Here is a 21297-nt window from a genome sequence, read left to right on the forward strand (position 1 = left end):
CCAACAGGAAAGAAATACGAAATAACAACAGCTGTTGCTTGTTTGCAGCGAGTACAGTAATTTTGTAACTTTTAAGTTTACAAAAGGTGTTCTAGATTTGCACGGTTGTGCAGTGATGTGTAGCACCGCCCGCTCCCGGCGAGTGCGGGACCTACGATCCCAAGCACTGTGCGTGCAGCGAGGCACGCCATCTGGTGGCGTCGCATGTTCAACAGGTGTCAGCCACTTTTGGAATATACAGGGTGATTCAAAAAGAATACCACAACTTTAAAAATGTGTATTTAATGAAAGAAACATAATATAACCTTCTGTTATACATCATTACAAAGAGTATTTAAAAAGTTTTTTTTCACTCAAAAACAAGTTCAGAGATGTTCAATATGGCCCCCTCCAGACACACGAGCAATATCAACCCGATTCTCCAACTCGTTCCACACTCTCTGTAGCATATCAGGCGTAACAGTTTGGGTAGCTGCTGTTATTTCTCGTTTCAAATCATCAATGGTGGCTGGGAGAGGTGGCCGAAACACCATATCCTTAACATACCCCCATAAGAAAAAATCGCAGGGGGTAAGATCAGGGCTTCTTGGAGGCCAGTGATGAAGTGCTCTGTCACGGGCTGCCTGCCGGCCGATCCATCGCCTCGGGTAGTTGACGTTCAGGTAGTTACGGACAGATAAGTGCCAATGTGGTGGCGCTCCATCCTGCTGAAATATGAATTGTTGTGCTTCTTGTTCGAGCTGAGGGAACAGCCAATTCTCTAACATCTCCAGATACTGTAGTCCAGTTACAGTAGCACCTTCGAAGAAAAAGGGACCAAAAACTTTATTGGCTGAAATGGCACAGAAAACGTTCACCTTAGGCGAGTCACGTTCATACTCAGCTGTTTCCCTCGGATTCTCAGTGCCCCATATACAGACATTGTGACGGTTGACTTTCCCGTTAGTGTGGAAAGTTGCTTCATCACTAAACACAATCTTTGAAACGAAAGATTCATCTGTTTCCATTTGAGCAAGGATAAAAACACAGAAATCGATTCTTTTAATCTTATCAGCTGCAGACAGTGCTTGAACCAATTTCAGACGATAAGGTTTCATAACTAACCTTTTCGTAGGACTCTCCATACAGTTGATTGTGGAATTTGCAGCTCTCTGCTAGCTCTGCGAGTCGATTTTCCTGGGCTGCGAACAAATGCTTGCTGGATGCGTGCTACATTTTCATCACTCGTTCTCGGCCGTCCAGAACTTTTCCCTTTGCACAAACACCCATCCTCTGTAAACTGTTTATACCAACGTTTAATACACCACCTATCAGGAGGTTTAACACCATACTTCGTTCGAAATGCACGCTGAACAACTGTCGTCGATTCACTTCTGCCGTACTCAATAACACAAAAAGCTTTCTGTTGAGCGGTCGCCATCTTAGCATCAACTGACGCTGACGCCTAGTCAATAGCGCCTCAAGCGAACAAATGTACAACTAAATGAAACTTTATAGCTCCCTTAATTCGCCGACAGATAGTGCTTAGCTCTGCCTTTTGTCGTTGCAGAGTTTTAAATTCCTAAAGTTGTGGTATTCTTTTTGAATCACCCTGTATTCCGACATCTGCGGCCCAATGTGTCTTATATTGAATTACCTGCCGCAGCGGCGTCTACGACGTTTTGGTATTTTTAAACGTTAATAATAATCACACTGCATACTCTCCCACACTACATAGCACTCATCGGCTTCGCAGGGTAGCGGCGTTGTCTGAGGCTCATTGCCACGGTTCGCTCGGCTCCCGCCGACGGAGGTTCGAGTCCTCCCTAGGGCATGGGTGTGTTTAAGTTAGATTAAGTAGTGTGTAAGCCTAGGGACCGACAACCTCAGCAGTTTGCTCCCATAGGATCGTACCTCAAATATCAAGCACTAATGACTGAATTAATACGTCGCGTCCCCTATCCACCTCAACATTACCGCGCCCCAACACGTACTTCACTCATAAGCCGGACTCTCAGACTAACTACTAACGCTCCTTTTTTGCAGGCGCCAGAAGCTGATCCCCCACTCCCTAGCTGACGAGGCATCCTCCTGCCACCTGTGATGTTTGGTTCAGCAGAGGTGAGTGAGGGTAAGATTCGATACATCGTAGCGGTATCGATACCTGTATCCTAACAACTGTAAACAATGGTAAGAATCAGTGGTGAACACTTCACAGACGATTGTGTTTTCTTCTCTGGGTAGTGCCGATGGGCAGGCAGTGAATTATGAAATACAAGCGGTTTACAGACATGAGCGGCACTGCTCTTTAAATATCTTGTACCGCATGATATAATATTTTCCGACCACTGATTCTGTGTTTCACAACGCTGGTCCTGCACAGCATGTGTACCTTGGACGGTAAGAATTTTTGGGGCACCCTGTACCCAGCACGCCTACCTAAAACGGTGTTCAAAATGGTTCAAATGGCTCTGACAAGGGAACCTCCCCATCGCACCCCCCTCAGATTTAGTTATAAGTTGGCACAGTGGATAGACCTTGAAAAACTGAACACAGATCAATCGAGAAAACAGGAAGAAGTTGTGTGGAAGTGTGAAAAAATTTAATAAAATATACAAACTGAGAAGTCCATGCGAAGATAGGCAACAACAAGGACACTAGCAGTCAAGGTGCGCCGTGGTCCCGTGGTTAGCGAGAGCAGCTATGGAACGAGACGTCCTAGGTTCAACTCTTCCTTCGATTGAAAAGTTTAACTTTTTATTTTCACTTTATGTGACAAACTCTTATGTTTTCATCACTATTTTGGGAGTGATTATCACATCTACAAGAAAACCTAAATCGGGCAAGGTAGAAGAATCTTTTTACCCATTCGCTAAGTGTAAAAGTTAGGTGGTTCGACAACATATTCCTGTCATGTGACGCACATGCCGTCACCAGTGTCGTATAGAATATATCAGACGTGTTTTCCCGTGGAGGAATCGGTTGACCTATGACCTTGCGATCAAATGTTTTCGGTTCCCATTGGAGAGGCACGTACTTTCGTCTACTAATCGCACGGTTTTGCGGTGCGGTCGCAAAACACAGACACTAAAATTATTGCAGTGAACAGAAACGTCAATGAACCAACGGACAGATCATAACTTTGCGAAAATAAAGAAAGTAAAATTTTCAGCCGAGGGAAGACTTGAACCAAGGACCTCTCGTTCTGCAACTACTCACCCTAACTACGGGACCACAGCGCTGCTGAGCTCGCATTCTCCTTGATGTTGCCTATCTTGCATATGGACTACTCAGTTTGTATATTTTACTAATTTTTTTCACGGTTCCATAGAACTTCTTCCTGTTTTCTCGATTGATCTGTGTTCAATTTTTCAAGGCCTATCCACTGTGCCAACTTATAACTAAATCTGAGGGGGGTGCGATGGGGAGCTTCCCTTGTGAGCACTATGGGCCTTGACATCTGAGGTCATAAGTCCCCTAGAACTTAGAACTACTTAAACCTAACTAACCTAAGGACATCACACACATCCATGCCCGAGGCAGGATTGGAACTTGCGACCGTAGCGGTGGCGCGGTTCCAGACTGTAGCGCCTAGAACCGCTTGGCCACCCCGGCCGGCTAAAACGGTGTTAACGTGACTCGCGCAGACAGCGGTGCCGGAACGCTAGCTGCGCTACGCGCGGGCTCAGCTTGCGGTGTGTGGTGGACGCGTCCACGTACCGCAGTCAAGGTCGGCCGCTGCACGGGAGCTGCTTGCCAGCCAGCAGGCTTCCCCGATACAAACAGCCTCACTCACATTCCTCGCCCTCTCCCCGAATAAGGTGGCTCTGTTCCGTTATAAATCTGTCCGTCCACCCGGACATCCCATTTTGCCACTGTTGGGATAAAATAATTTCAGGCGAATGTCGGGATGGTACATTTTAACAGGCCTCAGCTGATCTTCCTCTGCCCTTATCCATTTAAGCTCTGTCCTCTCAGTGTCGACGAGACGTTAAAACTCTAGCCTTCTATCCCCGCATTTTTATTTGTTGACGTTCTGTTCTCCATTTCTTAGTTGTGTTACTAAAATACGTTAGCAGAAGTGACGGGATAGCAATATGCACATATACAGTATGCGGCAGTATCGCGTGCACAAGGTACAAAAGGCCAATGCATTTGCGGAGTTTTCATTTGTACCCATGTGAAAAGGTTTCTGACGTGATAGTAGCCACACAACGGGAACTAACAGACTTTGAACACGAAATGGAAGTTGGAGCTAGGCGCATGGGAGATTCCATTTCGGAAATCGTTAGGGAATTCAATATTCCGAGATCCAAAGTGTCAAGAGCGTGCCGGCAATACCACATTTCAGGCATTGCTGCTGACAACGCAGTGGCCGACAGGCTTTGCTCAACGACAAAATCGTTCATCGGCAACACTTTCACAATTATGGACGGCTGCAGAGGCAGTGTGGCTCAATATTTCTGCAGCAGACTTAACAACGACTTGTTGAGTCCACGCCAAGTCGTCTTGCTGCACCGCGTCGGACAAAAGGAGGTCCTGCACGATATTAGGAGATATCCTGGTCCTACACGATATTAGGACATATCCTGGTCCTACACGATATTAGGACATATCCTGGCCCTACACGATATTAGGACATATCCTGGCCCTACACGATATTAGGAGATATCCTGGCCCTACACGATATTAGGAGATGTCCTGGCCCTACACGATATTAGGAGATGTCCTGGCCCTACACGATATTAGGACATATCCTGGCCCTACACGATATTAGGACATATCCTGGCCCTACACGATATTAGGACATATCCTGGCCCTACACGATATTAGGACATATCCTGGCCCTACACGATATTAGGAGATATCCTGGCCCTACACGATATTAGGAGATATCCTGGCCCTACACGATATTAGGAGATATCCTGGTCCTACACGATATTAGGAGATATCCTGGTCCTACACGATATTAGGAGATATCCTGGTCCTACACGATATTAGGAGATGTCCTGGCCCTACACGATATTAGGAGATGTCCTGGCCCTACACGATATTAGGACATATCCTGGCCCTACACGATATTAGGACATATCCTGGCCCTACACGATATTAGGACATATCCTGGCCCTACACGATATTAGGACATATCCTGGCCCTACACGATATTAGGACATATCCTGGCCCTACACGATATTAGGACATATCCTGGCCCTACACGATATTAGGACATATCCTGGCCCTACACGATATTAGGACATATCCTGGCCCTACACGATATTAGGACATATCCTGGCCCTACACGATATTAGGACATATCCTGGCCCTACACGATATTAGGACATATCCTGGCCCTACACGATATTAGGACATATCCTGGCCCTACACGATATTAGGAGATATCCTGGCCCTACACGATATTAGGAGATGTCCTGGCCCTACACGATATTAGGACATATCCTGGCCCTACACGATATTAGGACATATCCTGGCCCTACACGATATTAGGACATATTCTGGCCCTACACGATATTAGGACATATCCTGGCCCTACACGATATTAGGACGTATCCTGGCCCTACACGATATTAGGACATATCCTGGCCCTACACGATATTAGGACATATCCTGGCCCTACACGATATTAGGACATATCCTGGCCCTACACGATATTAGGACATATCCTGGCCCTACACGATATTAGGACATATCCTGGCCCTACACGATATTAGGACATATCCTGGCCCTACACGATATTAGGACATATCCTGGCCCTACACGATATTAGGACATATCCTGGCCCTACACGATATTAGGACATATCCTGGCCCTACACGATATTAGGACATATCCTGGCCCTACACGATATTAGGACATATCCTGGCCCTACACGATATTAGGACATATCCTGGCCCTACACGATATTAGGACATATCCTGGCCCTACACGATATTAGGACATATCCTGGCCCTACACGATATTAGGACATATCCTGGCCCTACACGATATTAGGACATATCCTGGCCCTACACGATATTAGGACATATCCTGGCCCTACACGATATTAGGACATATCCTGGCCCTACACGATATTAGGAGATATCCTGGCCCTACACGATATTAGGAGATATCCTGGTCCTACACGATATTAGGAGATATCCTGGTCCTACACGATATTAGGAGATATCCTGGCCCTACACGATATTAGGAGATATCCTGGCCCTACACGATATTAGGAGATATCCTGGCCCTACACGATATTAGGAGATATCCTGGCCCTACACGATATTAGGACATATCCTGGCCCTACACGATATTAGGACATATCCTGGCCCTACACGATATTAGGACATATCCTGGCCCTACACGATATTAGGACATATCCTGGCCCTACACGATATTAGGACATATCCTGGCCCTACACGATATTAGGACATATCCTGGCCCTACACGATATTAGGACATATCCTGGCCCTACACGATATTAGGACATATCCTGGCCCTACACGATATTAGGACATATCCTGGCCCTACACGATATTAGGAGATATCCTGGTCCTACACGATATTAGGAGATGTCCTGGCCCTACACGATATTTGGAGATATCCTGGCCCTACACGATATTAGGACATATCCTGGCCCTACACGATATTAGGACATATCCTGGCCCTACACGATATTAGGACATATCCTGGCCCTACACGATATTAGGACATATCCTGGCCCTACACGATATTAGGACATATCCTGGCCCTACACGATATTAGGACATATCCTGGCCCTACACGATATTAGGACATATCCTGGCCCTACACGATATTAGGACATATCCTGGCCCTACACGATATTAGGACATATCCTGGCCCTACACGATATTAGGACATATCCTGGCCCTACACGATATTAGGACATATCCTGGCCCTACACGATGTTAGGACATATCCTGGCCCTACACGATGTTAGGACATATCCTGGCCCTACACGATATTAGGACATATCCTGGCCCTACACGATATTAGGACATATCCTGGCCCTACACGATATTAGGACATATCCTGGCCCTACACGATATTAGGACATATCCTGGCCCTACACGATATTAGGACATATCCTGGCCCTACACGATATTAGGACATATCCTGGCCCTACACGATATTAGGACATATCCTGGCCCTACACGATATTAGGACATATCCTGGCCCTACACGATATTAGGACATATCCTGGCCCTACACGATATTAGGACATATCCTGGCCCTACACGATATTAGGACATATCCTGGCCCTACACGATATTAGGACATATCCTGGCCCTACACGATATTAGGACATATCCTGGCCCTACACGATATTAGGAGATATCCTGGCCCTACACGATATTAGGACATATCCTGGCCCTACACGATATTAGGAGATGTCCTGGCCCTACACGATATTAGGACATATCCTGGCCCTACACGATATTAGGACATATCCTGGCCCTACACGATATTAGGACATATCCTGGCCCTACACGATATTAGGAGATATCCTGGCCCTACACGATATTAGGAGATATCCTGGCCCTACACGATATTAGGAGATATCCTGGCCCTACACGATATTAGGACATATCCTGGCCCTACACGATATTAGGAGATATCCTGGCCCTACACGATATTAGGAGATATCCTGGCCCTACACGATATTAGGACATATCCTGGCCCTACACGATATTAGGACATATCCTGGCCCTACACGATATTAGGACATATCCTGGCCCTACACGATATTAGGAGATGTCATGGCCCTACACGATATTAGGAGATGTCCTGGCCCTACACGATATTAGGAGATATCCTATGTGTTTCGTCACCTCAGTGTATAACCATTTGTTTTGGTGGCGAAAGAAATCATTGCACCAACAATGTATCCATCAGGTTATTTAGAGGAGTAGCGAATTATAAAAAAGCTACAACATTGGGACTCATCACATCTTGCTGTGCCTCTTGAAAGGAGTTCGTGAGCATTGCAGTTAGAACTGTATAGTGTAGTGCCTAAATATGCACGCAGTATTTACCATAAATTAACGATTGTGTGCTATAAGCAACCCACCTAGTTTTTAATAACCATGTATTGGACGTCAGTGTACTAGTACGTTGGCTTGTCACCGAATCTGTATGCAGCGGCTGGTGTAAAGGGCTTACATCGTAATTCGATTGGTGATGGCAACAGGGCTCTTTCAGTTACCAGACCTCTGGCCCATGTTTACAAAATGCAGTTAAGAGTTAAATTTACGGTGGAATACTGGTTAAAGGGCGATATAAGACTCGCAGATGATATTCGACTTCTCTTTTTGAAAATGAGGTATCTGTAAAAGGAACGCCGGCCGGAGTGGCCGAGCGGTTCTAGGCACTTCTGTCTGGAACCGGGCGACCGCTACGGACGCAGGCTCGAATCCTGCCTCGGGCATGGATGTGTGTGATGTCCTTAGGTTAGTTAGGTTTAAGTAGTTCTAAGTTCTAGGGGACTGATGACCTCAGAAGTTAAGTCCCATAGTGCTCAGAGCCATTTGAACCATTTGTAAAAGGAACACTCTACAGAACGGATGGGATACTTTGCTCGGATTACGAATAAGCCAGTCAAAAGCAATGAACTTTAGCAGGCATGACAAGAGAAATCAGCTACGCTTCAAAGTCGTAAAATATGCAGTGGAAGAAATGAAAAATTTGTGGAATATTTGTCTCAGTGACCGAAAAAGTGGAACCGTAAAGATCGGACAAGTAGAATAGTAAGTCTCTAACTCAAGACGTTCTTGAAACAATACTCTTGGTTCTGCATGGAGGTTGAGTGTGTAGCGTAGCAAAATTGAGCAAAAAGAAACTGGACGAATGCGAAGTTTGGCATTACAAATATGGATATAAATAAAGGTCGTGATACAACCCTATCTTGAAAGGTGAAGGAAAAGTCTGTCGAGAATGTTTTTTACAGGAGGGAGATTGGTGAGAAGTATGCATACTTAACGTGACAATGAAGACACCAGTAGCAGGAAGTAATTGAGGACATAAAATATTGCAACATGTGTCTCACAGAATGGGGAACCTTGTCTCCCAGAGGCGTGCGAAGGTAGTAATAAATGGTAAACTGCTTTGTACGAGTTCATTCATGATTTTTTCCTAAACAAAACGTAATACGAGCTTCGAAAAATCTTCACTTTGTCTATTTGTGTATGTACTTGAACTATCATTTATGTATGTCCTATATTTGACATTATTAATGTACTGCTCTATGTTGTTGTGGTCTTCAGTCCTGAGACTGGTTTGATGCAAACTGCGCTATATGCCGTAATAACTAATAAATCACGTCACACTTCTAGAAAGAGACATCGATCTCGGCTTTACTGTTACATTAAATAAAGACGGAAAACACTGCTTAACAACCAGTTGCTGAAAACCTATTTCTGTGCTGATTTTTTGGGCAGTTTCTTCACCATACGAGGACGAATGCCATGGGCGCGACGAAATGGGAAAGCTAGAACTACATCCAAACAAGAATTCTAAATCGAGAATGGTTTGCAATACCGAGATATTCATGAAAAGAGATGGAACAGCTTGACATATAATAATGTTTATAGATAAAGTGATTGAAAAAAAAAAGCAATCTTCTGTTTATTCCGAGAAAAAGAGCTGAATTCGTGGCACTCATTCACAGCCAAAGCCGCAATTCCTCGTAAGGACAGAAGCCTTGTGCCCAATTTGTGACTATCATGTGTAAATAAGCTATGTCGCCATGTCGTTGACAAAAAGTGAATCTCTGCACTTGTCTTGCTCTCAGTAACCACGTAAGATAAAATACATAACCAGAATACAGTAAGTAATACAAACAATCTCTAAGTAGATATGACCTTTTTGCACAGTTAATTACGTGCTCGATGTGGGGAGGTCTGGAAGCTGTAAAGGACTGTTGGCTTGCCCACGTTGTACTGACCAGAGCGGTCCCAGCCACGAGCAATGTTGGCGCCCACTTAGGTCGCACTCGGCAAGACCTTTTGGTGATGGGCCTATGGGTGTTATCTAGTCTGGTGTATGTAGGGCTTCCGACGTTGAGGTCACGCTCGCTGCGTGTCGCGGCCGACTGGCCTACGCAAACACTGTGGGGCACGGCAGCACGCACTGCGTGTTTACAGCTGACGCGCGCCGCGAGCACGTCGCGACCTCGCCGACTGCTCGGCTCGCTCCATTAGTCTCAATTATGAGCGCCCCGAATGAGGATCACTTTTTCCTCATAGTATTTTTCGGTACAAGAGTACTGCAAGTCGTTGAGAAAGAGGGAAAAAGTTCAAGATGATTCTGATATACGAGCTCCTTCGGGGACATAAGTTCCCATGTAAAGTCAATCGTAGTTCAGGTGTCTGTTCCAGCAATTCTCAAATCTCCAGAGGTTGGATATGTAGGGACTGAAAAATTTTTCGAAAATGATAAAGCGAAAAAAAACACGAAATTACAGTTTTTAACGAAATAATGCGAAATCGGGGATTTTACGAGAAATCACGAAATTTGTAACATCGCCATAAAAAAGGGTTATAAATCTGAGGATGATGGTTTATTAATATTCTTAACTGGTAGTTATTGAATGTTAAAACTGCAATTTTGCTTCTACCCTCTTCAAGGATGAGGTTCGTGTGTAATCTTAAAAATAACAGTTCATTTCTGATGCAGCGAACTATGATGTGATGACGAAAATAACACCGAATTTGGCAAAAATGACTCAGAATTTGGTAAAAACGACACCGAAGTTGGCAAAAAACAAAATTTAACAAAAAACATCGAATCTGACGAAAAATACAAATTTTGCCAAAAATTACACCAAATTTGCCAAAAAACAATACTGGATATGCCAAAATGACCAGCAAATTTGGCATCAAATTTCACTGAATTTGGTCAAAACAATAATGATTTAGGCAAAAAAAGACACCAGATTTGGCAAAAAAGACAAAATTTGACTAAAATATCAAATTTGGCGAAAGAAACTGAAATTGACGACAAAGCACCGAATTTGGATAAAAGGCATTCAGTTTGATAAAATCGACAATGAATTTTGCAAAAGAATTACACAGAATTTGGCAAAAACAACACTGGCTGTGGCAAAAAAGTTACCCTGGAAATGACAAAAAATAAAACCAAATGTGAAAAGAAATACAACCGAGTTTGGCAAGAAATAAAACCGTATTCCCTCATAATATAAAAAGATTTTTTGCTATCCCTATGGGCTCGTTGTATTATATTAACGACATTCGGAACCATCTGAATAGTGTTGTGTTGTGCAGCCCGTATTTTTGACGTGTGCAGATGGAGCGTCATGTATGGTTCAAATGGCTCTGAGCACTATGGGACTTAATTTCTGAGGTCATCAGTCCCCTAGAACTTAGAACTACTTAAACCTAACTAACCTAAGGACATCACACACATCCATGCCCGAGGCAGGATTCGAACCTGCGACCGCAGCGGTCGCGCGGTTCCAGACTGTAGCGCCTAGAACCACTCGGCCACCGCGACCGGCCGTCATGTATGTATCCATACAGATTCTGTAACTGAATAACTTTTTGAGACTGATGTTGATTAGTAACAGTCGAAACTGGTAGAATCAGTCAAGATTTCCATAGCAGGTGGAGGCCGTGCGACAATTAACTGCAAGAAGTGTGGCAGCGGTAACTGAATTTACAGATATCCAGCGCAAAGTCGTTGTCGCCAGCTGTCAGTCGTTTCCGAGTGTACGAGTTTCCCGGCTATAGCATCCAGTTTCTGCTGGCAACGTACGTCCATATGCAGCGCACTCGATGGCTAGATGTCGACGTGTTTGACTTTGGCGAAGCATTCGTTTGCCGCTTGACGTCGTCATGCCTATGGAGTCCATCTTAAAACGCAACAACAGCGGTAGAGACAATCTGGCCCCAACATTTACCTTCCAGGTTAGGAGACTGAGCTTGGTCCTGCCTATGATGATTTTAAAATAATCTTTGTATCTCACCACTGGAATTCCACGAGATCTCGAAGCAGGGTACCGTTCGCTGTAGGCAATGCAAGAACAAAATGGTAATAACAGCTGCATTTATTGTACGATTCAGATCAGATCTTCGGCTAATTTTCTGCACCATTTCATTTATTGTTGCAATGCTGTCGTTGAGGAAATTTGGCGCCTGTGATGACAATCAACTGTCGGTAGTTTTTCTGAGCTCGTTATCTACACAATTTCCTCTATTGATGTCATTGAGGAAACTTTCCACCTGTGACGATAATCAACTATCGGCAGTTTCTCTCAGCGCGTTATCGTCACAGCAGCGCCGTTCAGCCAGAAATATTTGAGATTCGCAAAGGAATGGAAATCGGAGCCAAAGGGAGCGTGAGAGTGTGAAGAACTCTGCCACGGCCTACAGCCGTGATCACTTTTCGAGTTGCAGTGGGGTAAAATCGTGGATCAAAACTGCTTATACACGATTTTTTTCAATTATAAACTGCTGTTATGGTCGCTCTTCGCCTGAAGATGGAAAGTAAGAAACTTTACAATGAAATGAACACCCTTAGCTGCTTACAGGCGTTGACATACGCCAACGGGGACAGGTGAAAATGTGGACGCTCTATCCATTTTTTTTATCTCATTTTGTTCTATATTGTTCGTTGACTTTGTTCGTAGCGGACGTGCGGTGACACCCGTTCAGGTTCTTTGTTGATCCGTTCACTCAGATTTTTTTATTACAGAGGGTAGCTAACCCTCTGGCCGAGCACGCTGAGCTACCGTGCCAGCAAATCCATCTGAGCCACCGAGGACACAGAGGGTAGCGCTACTGCAGGGATTTATCTCTGGCACGCCTCCCGCGAAACCCAAATTCTCAACGTATTGTCCCGCACTACAATCGTAGTGCCCCCGCCCATTACACTCATTACTCGCGGCGCGTTGCCGATTGCCGTAAGAGTTCGGGCACTGTTTGTGCATTCGCACAGAAGAAGAACAAGCTCAAGTGGCCGGTGAGCCTTAACTATATATATACTAAGATGGTATCTGTTCTTTCGGACATGTCCGAAAGAACAGATACCATCCTAGTATATACAGGGTGTTACAAAAAGGTACGGACAAACTTTCAGAAAAGTTTCTTCACACACAAAGAAAGAAAATATGTTATGTGGACATGTGTCCGGAAACGCTTACTTTCCATGTTAGAGCTCATTTTATTACTTCTCTTCAAATCACATCAATCATGGAATGGAAACACACAGCAACAGAACGTACCAGTGTGACTTCAAACACTTTGTTACAGGAAATGTTCAAAATGTCCTCCGTTAGCGAGGATACATGCATCCACCCTCCGTCGCATGGAATCCCTGATGCGCTGATGCAGCCCTGGAGAATGGCGTATTGTATCACAGCCGTCCACAATACGAGCACGAAGAGTCTCTACATTTGGTACCGGGGTTGCGTAGACAAGAGCTTTCAAATGCCCCCATAAATGAAAGTCAAGAGGGTTGAGGTCAGGAGAGCGTGGAGGCCATGGAATTGGTCCGGCTCTACCAATCCATCGGTCACCGAATCTGTTGTTGCGAAGCGTACGAACACTTTGACTGAAATGTGCAGAAGCTCCATCGTGCATGAACCACATGTTATGTCGTACTTGTAATGGCACATGTTGTAGCAGCACAGGTAGAGTATCCCGTATGAAATCATGATAACGTGCTCCATTAAGCGTAGGTGGAAGCACATGGGGCCCGATCAAGACATCACCAACAATGCCTGCCCAAACGTTCACAGAAAATCTGTGTTGATGAGGTGATTGCACAATTGCGTGCGGATTCTCGTCAGTCCACACATGTTGACTGTGAAAATTTACAATTTGATCACGTTGGAATGAAGCCTCATACATAAAGAGAACATTTGCACTGAAATGAGGACTGACACATTGTTGGATGAACCATTCGCTTAAGTGTACCCGTGGAGGCCAATCAGCTGCTGATAGTGCCTGCACACGCTGTACATGGTACAGAAACAACTGGTTCTCCCGTAGCACGGCTATTTCCCCGTGCTAATCCATACATCAAATGGGCACCTGCCAACTCCGCGTTTGTAAACATTGGACTGACTGCAAAAACACGTTCGTGATGAACACTAACCTGTTGATGCTAAGTACTGATGTGCTTGATGCTAGTGCTGTAGAGCAATGAGTCGCATGTCAACACAAGCACCGAAGTCAACATTACCTTCCTTCAATTGGGCCAACTGGCGGTGAATCGAAGAAGTACAGTACATACTGACGAAACTAAAATGAGCTCTAACATGGAAATTAAGCGTTTCCGGACACATGTACACATAACATCTTTTCTTTATTTGTGTGTGAGGAATGTGTCCTGAAAGTTTGGCTGTGCCTTTTTGTAACACCCTGTATATAAGTAAGAAACTTGTTGAATGCTGTCGGAGAACGACGCATTGACTCGGCTGTCAACCCGAGCAGATTTTATCATCGATATTCGCCGAGAAAGTCTGCATTCTAATCTTCAGAATATCTGCGGAAATGTTGCAAAAGTCATGAGTAAGGAAGAACTTGAATTAAAATGAACATGGCAAAGGAGGTAAGGGTCTTCACACACAGGGGATGGCGTCTCGTACAAGTAACCAATTTTCGACCCGCAAGTCGCCAATGTGTCGTCACCTGAAATAAGACTTGCACCCGGAGGCCGATCGCATTCGGGAGGACGACGGTTCAATCCCGCGTCCGGCCATCCTGATTTAGGTTTTCCGTGATTTCCCTAAATCACTCCAGGCAAATGCCGGGATGGTTCCTCTGAAAGGGCACGGCCGACTTCCTTCCCCATCCTTCCCTAATCCGATGAGACCGATGACCACGCTGTCTGGTCTCCTTCCCCAAACCAACCAACCAACCAACCGGAGGCCGAACTTCCTCGGACGGGGTCTCCCGGGCGACAGTGCCGCAAACACGACCAGGATCGGGAGCGGCTACCTCGGACCGAGCATCACTGCAAACAGCTTGCGATAGTGGCCCCAGCCACGGAGTCGGACTATTAGGGGACACAGTAGCACTTGCAAAATGTTTCGAAAGCTGAAAACATTATCATAATGCCTTTCGCGGGCAAGTGCTCTACCAACTGGGCTGCCCAAACACGACTCACGCCCCGTCCTCACAGCTTTACTTCCGCCAGTACCTCGTCTCCTACCTTCTCCTGCGAAAGGCAAAGGTCCCGAGTTCGAGTGTCGGTCCGGCACACAGTTTTAATCTACCAGGAAGTTTCATATCAGCGCACACTCCGCTGCAGAGTGAAAATCTCATTCTGGAAACATCCCCCAGGCTGTGGCTAAGCCATGTCTCCGCAATATCCTTTCTTTCAGGAGTGCTAGTCCTGTTTGGTTCGCAGGAGAGCTTCTGTAAAGTTTGGAAGGTAGGAGACGAGGTACTGGCGGAAGTAAAGCTGTGAGGACGGGGCGTGAGTCGTGCTTGGGTAGCTCAGTTGGTAGAGCACTTGCCCGCGAAAGGCAATGGTCCCGAGTTCGAGTCTCGGCCCGGCACACAGTTTTAATCTGCCAGGAAGTTTCAACATTATTGTAGTTTCGCGCAGGTTTACCCTATACGCAGAAAGATGAGGCACACAAATTCCGTCCCGGTCTGTGTGTGAATAGGGGCGGGCGGGAGGAAAGTTGTTCTCCACCCCTAACAAGGCTAGTCCAGATTAAGATGCCGACCCTGTCTAGACACGAGATGAAGCCAGGCAAGAGTAGACTTTAACCCTCGCAACAGCGCCGAAACAAAGGACCGAGGCGGTCGACTGGACCCGCCGCCTGACTTTTTGCCTGGCCTGGAGTGTCGCAAGCTTTTGAACGTGGCGGGCTGGCGAACGGCGAGCTAGCGGCAGTAGGAGTAAGAGTTACGCAACGCCACGTCGGGCAGGGGGGCCGGTCAGTGCAGTTACTTACGGGACCGCGGGCTGAGCTCAGAGCCGCAGTACACTCTCGCCAGCTGCGGCGTTTTAAGTCCCAGTGGTGGGGGCAGCGTCGCCTGGAGCAGCGCGTTCCGGTTCCCTGCCAGAGGCCTGGACTGCCAGTCACGTCTATGTGCTTCCCTAAGCCCCCAATTTCTTTTGTCTTCGCGCTCCTTAAGAGAAATGTACGTTGGTGGCAGTAGGATCATTCTGCAGCCTGCCGGAAGGTTTGGTTCTCCAAATTTTCTCAGTAGTGTTTTCTTCCCTCCAGGGATCCCGATCTGAATTTACTGAGCATTTCCGTACTCTCGTCTTAATCGAATGTCTTCCGCGAACTGAAGCCGATCATTCACCTTCCCTGCTACAGACCTCAGGTGCTCGTATCAATTCATATCGTTTCGCGACGTTGCGCCTAGATATTTAATCAACGTGACTGTGTCAAATAGTACATCACTACTACTGTATTCGAACGTTAGACGATTACTTTTCCTACTCATCAGCATTAGCTTACATTATCCAACATTTACCGCAACCTTCCATTCATACACCAAACAGAACTTTCTAAGCCATCCTGCATCATCCTAGAGTACACTACAGTGTCATCAGCAAACAGTTGCAAATCGCTGCTCACCACGTCCATCTGATCACTTACGTGTACAGAGAACAAGAACAGTCCTGTCACACATTCCTGAGGCACTCCTGACAATGTCCTCGTCGCTAATCAACACTTCCGTCTAGGACAACGTACTGGGTCTTATTGCTTAAGAAGTCTTCGAGCCAGACACATATCTGAGAACCCAATCCGTTTGCTGGCATCACTGATCACCGAATACTCGCCAGTCGGTTTTAGGTCCAGTCAAGAGCTATACTCTTCAGCCGATCTACTGTGTAGCCCTGTGCGCGGACGATACGGTTGTGTACTGTCGCAGGTTGAAGGCCCAGCGCCGACTACAGGCCGTAGCAAACGTTCTGGAAGCACGGTCGACGCAGTGGCGATTAGCGTACAACGCGCCGAAAAGACAGGCTATCATAACACCGCGTCGGAAGATCGCAGCGAACCTGCTTGCAGTCGTAGTGCGGGGATGATCCTGTAACATGGAGCGCCAAATATCTGGGCGTCTCGCACAAGTGGGTGAGGTTCGAGGAAAAGCACTGGGTACACTGAGGACGCCCTACCGGGCGCTAAGCCCAACCCAACCTCTTCAGTGACAGAGCACCTTGGAACCGTGCTCTTCAAGATCCTCGCACTGAATTTCCGGAATGTCGTTGCAGTCGTATGAGTGGACATCGTGCCTACCAACCTGCAAATCTTACAAACGGTGTAAAACATGTCGCTTAAACGGACAGTTTTTTTTAACCACTCACATGACAAGGAGGTATCAGCATGGTATGTGCTCCAAATTCCAATAGAAAAATTAAAAAATAACAATACTACAAAATATAAAAGGTTAACCAATATCAAGCGTTAATTGTTCTGCTTTGGTTCTTTGTAGTCTTGGGTTGATCATTTAAGTGTTGACGATAAGGAAAGTCGTACGTCTTCTTCCGCAGGGCTGATGACAAACTGGCTAGAGTAGTATGGTCTCCTGACTCATTAACAATGCAGAGTTGGTGACTCAGGTGTAAAAACAACCTTCGTATTCCGGCACGACAGAGAACCTTCCTGTTCATCGTTGTTACTGTCGGTTTTCTGCAGTAGGCATCACTGTGCCGTGTGCAGTCATGTTCAGGGTCAATTTCTTTGACTTTATTTGCAGTAAGTTTCTTTGTTGGGAGGATAACGTGACAGACACGTCTGTAGTTGAATCCTGTACTCATAGCCTGCTCATCCAGCACAGCGGTTTGGCCAGTAAAAAATGCCTTGTGGGTGATGTTGTGAAATTTAAAACTCAAACAGAGAGCTTTCCGTCAAGCAATTCCTACTGCAATGAAGAATACCTTACAGAAACTCTTAAAATTTATGTTGTACATTAAATTATAATCAATATTAGAACCGCAGCATATATCTCATCGCATTGCAATTAAATCAAATGTACTTCTTTGACTGCTTTCCACATCCCAGAGACTCCACTCCACAGTATCCAAGAGAAACGACTATTGTAATATATGTAGCACACAGCGTGGTTCTAAGTCCGTCGTATTTTAGACAATTTATCAGTCTATGTGACCCCCTTTTGTATACTACCTCCAACTTTTCCAGTTATCTCGCTGAGTTAACGTTGTAAATTAACGCGATGTTTCCCAGAGGATGTCTTAGTACTGACTAATCACAATAAAAAATTCATAGAGACATATGACAATTACTCAGTAATATGTTGGATAAAAGATATTTATCAGAGACAATCAATAATCCTAAAAGGACTTGCTGGTCCATTTTGTTCATTTAAAAGCAGTTGGTTTTCATTGAAAAGGCATAATTTTCATCAGCAACTTAACTTTAGTTTTTCAAATCCCTCCGCAATAATTGATGGAGGTCTTTTAGGTCTACCTGATGTTCATTTATGGTTGCCACAAAACTAGATCACTTATCACGTAGAAGGTTGCCTTCACCGTGTACAGCTTTGTAATTGATAGCGGAAGCGCTTGTCTTCTTGCATCCTGTGATGCATAAATGCAGTGAAGTGCTGATGAACCTATAGTGTCTAACACAATACACGATTCTGCAAGTATTTGTTTCAACGGAGAGTGCTACTAGAAATCAATGACATGCTGAAGGGATCGAAACCTTGAAAACAACCTGGTTCCGCACGGAACACGCTAAAGTACCAAGTTACATTGTTGACCTTATTTAACTTTTTATAGTCTGCCACAGTTCTGTGACCTTTATTTATTTATTATTATTTTCTAAGACCATCGATTCATCGCTCATTTTCGAGTTTACACGGCTAACAAAATGGTTCAAATGGCTCTGAGCACTATGGGACTTAACTTCTGAGGTCATCAGTCCCCTAGAACTTAGAACTACTTAAACCTAACTAACCTAAGGACATGACACACATCCATGCCCGAGGCAGGATTCGAACCTGCGACCGTAGCGGTCACGCGGTTGCAGACTGAAGCGCTCGGCTAACACCGCAAGACTTGTACGTCTCGGCAACTGTCGGTGTTGTTCTAGGAGAGTGTGTTTTAGTTGACGAATGCCCACTGCACCGTCTCGGTTAGGTACTGACAGTGAGCGACTCGGATGAGTAGCAGATACCACGGGCCTGCACATCCGGAGCAAGTTCCAAGCAAGAGTGAATCACTAAAGAGTTAGAGCGTCGCTGTTTTCTCTCCGCTGTCTCATGAGGAATTTAGTACCTTGTAGCAATTTCCGGAGTCTGGCGTATTCTCTATGAATCCAGTGCCAGCCCGGAAAGCAATTGAGAAGCCGTCGTTATGGAGTGATTGCAGCTTCAACAGCAAAACTGAGAGGATATCTGAGGAGACAGCGATGAAATCGGAACCACAGTTGTGGGCAATCTCTCGAACGTGCAGGAAATTTCAGAAAGACTCATCCGGGTTCATGAAACTGTATCTCCTACGCTAATAGAGATAGAAACTTGGGGTAAATTTTAATGTACTCATCAAACCCAAAAGTTTATATGCAGACTGAAAAGAGGAATGGAAATTTGTACGAAGTTCGAGGCAAATGCGTCGGCTACTACGCCAACCTGCTACAGTAGCTTTGCATAGCTGAACAGATTAGCCTAGCGTTCCCCCCTCCTCAGTACAAATTCCTACTCAAGGCTCAGCTCACTTGGTATAGCCCCTAAACTCATGCAGCATTGCAGAGGCTCTCCAGAGACTTGAAAAGGTCTCTGAAACCAAATAGTTCCGTTTGATTACAGCACCTACAATTGGGTTTCAGGCAGGATTCCCCGTGTCGTACGATGCTGAAGTGCCATGCCAGTACAGTTGAAGAGCCTCTACAATGCTGTTCGGATTTAGGGGGAACACCAAAGCGGGCAGAGGCGTGAATGGGGATGTGGACAGAGGAGCGAAGCGTCCTAGAGCAGTCCACGCAGTAGAGCGAAGCCACTTTTACAGGGTGGCGTAGTTGTTAGCCTGAACGGAAAACCCAGGTTCGAAACCCAGCCTTGGTACAAATTTTCATCCGTCGTTTCAGTCGGCATGTATACATCACAGATGGAGACCTGAAAAGGTCTCTATAACCATATAATTTCATATGACGAAAATTTTATCTTGGTGTCAATTGTAGGTTATCGGTTCGTGTGGCTTGGTGAAGACAGCACGGCCTCTGGCTCGTCCATTACCCGCTGTGCGTCGTGTAGGGGTGGCGACAACACAGCAACAAAAGGAGCTTCGGTTTTCCGTATCAACAGGCGTAATTCATTTATAGCTGCGCAAGCTGATTTTCGTCCAGAGTACAGCACAACTTAAGGGGACTTGCGGATACCGCGCTGCACCATTGGCCTTCGCGGTCCCCGACCTCAGGATACGTGATTTTCGAGTGACGGTTTGTGAAAGAGACCATTCACACAACTTGAGGGGAACTATGAAGCCGCGTAGTACAACGGTAAATGGGGTAACTCCAGACATGCTTTGCAGAAGTACGGGTCGAGTGTGACTAAGTCCTGTAGAGAGCACATTCAGCTAAAAGAAAGCTTGTATATTAAACATAATGGTAAAAGGTGCCCAAGGTTCCACAATATACACGTATATACCCATGTAAACCGAATGTTTCTCATGAAAATTAAAATTTGCAGTTCTATGCGTACGTTAAAATTCACGCCAAGTTCCTCTCCTCACTCATGTTGAAGTGTTGAAGATACAGACTTGTGATGTAAAGTGAATCTTCTTTAAACGCTTTATAATCTGAGACCTAACTCTAAATGCAAAGTGCATCCATTTGTTACAGATCAGCTGGTAGAACAGATTTATTTCGTGAAGTATGACATCACGATGAAAATACAGCGATCCAGAAGCGCGATACTATGGTATTTACACACACCTACATAATGGGGAGAGTGAATACATTGAAATGGCAGGGGCTGGTCATGTTGCTCGAACAAAAGATGGTAGATGGTCTAAACAGGTGCTAGACTGGAGCCCAATTTACCAAATAAGAGCTAGAGGAAGACAACCAGACAGATGGGACAGAGATATAAGGAAGACAGTAGGATTCAATTGGCAACGGGACGCTCAGGATCGGAAGAAATGGAAGATCTTACTGGGATGCTTTGTTACACGCCGACTCAAAGAGGCCACATCATTAAGTGATAGAACTGGCTGATGATGATATGACGTTTGAGTATAAAGAGTGAAAATGTAACACTGAATTTGATAATATTTTGATTTATTCCGAGGAAATGTACGTCTGAAACTGGGTGGTTTTGGAGGAAACAAAGGAAAGGTGGTTGT

General features: G+C 45.4%; 1 protein-coding gene and 1 non-coding gene across 3 annotated transcripts in view; one reads left to right on the forward strand and one right to left on the reverse strand.

Moving 5' to 3' along the window:
- Nucleotides 1-21297, reverse strand: part of LOC126483845 (chitin synthase chs-2) — a 347785-nt gene that overhangs the window by 295925 nt on the left and 30563 nt on the right. The gene's annotated exons all lie outside the window — the stretch shown is intronic.
- Trnas-cga (transfer RNA serine (anticodon CGA)) lies at nt 15450-15524 on the forward strand. The gene has a single exon. It is a non-coding gene; the product is annotated as a tRNA-Ser (tRNA).

Source organism: Schistocerca serialis, chromosome 6 (genome assembly GCF_023864345.2).
Source record: "Schistocerca serialis cubense isolate TAMUIC-IGC-003099 chromosome 6, iqSchSeri2.2, whole genome shotgun sequence".
Taxonomy (NCBI): Eukaryota; Metazoa; Arthropoda; class Insecta; order Orthoptera; family Acrididae; genus Schistocerca; species Schistocerca serialis.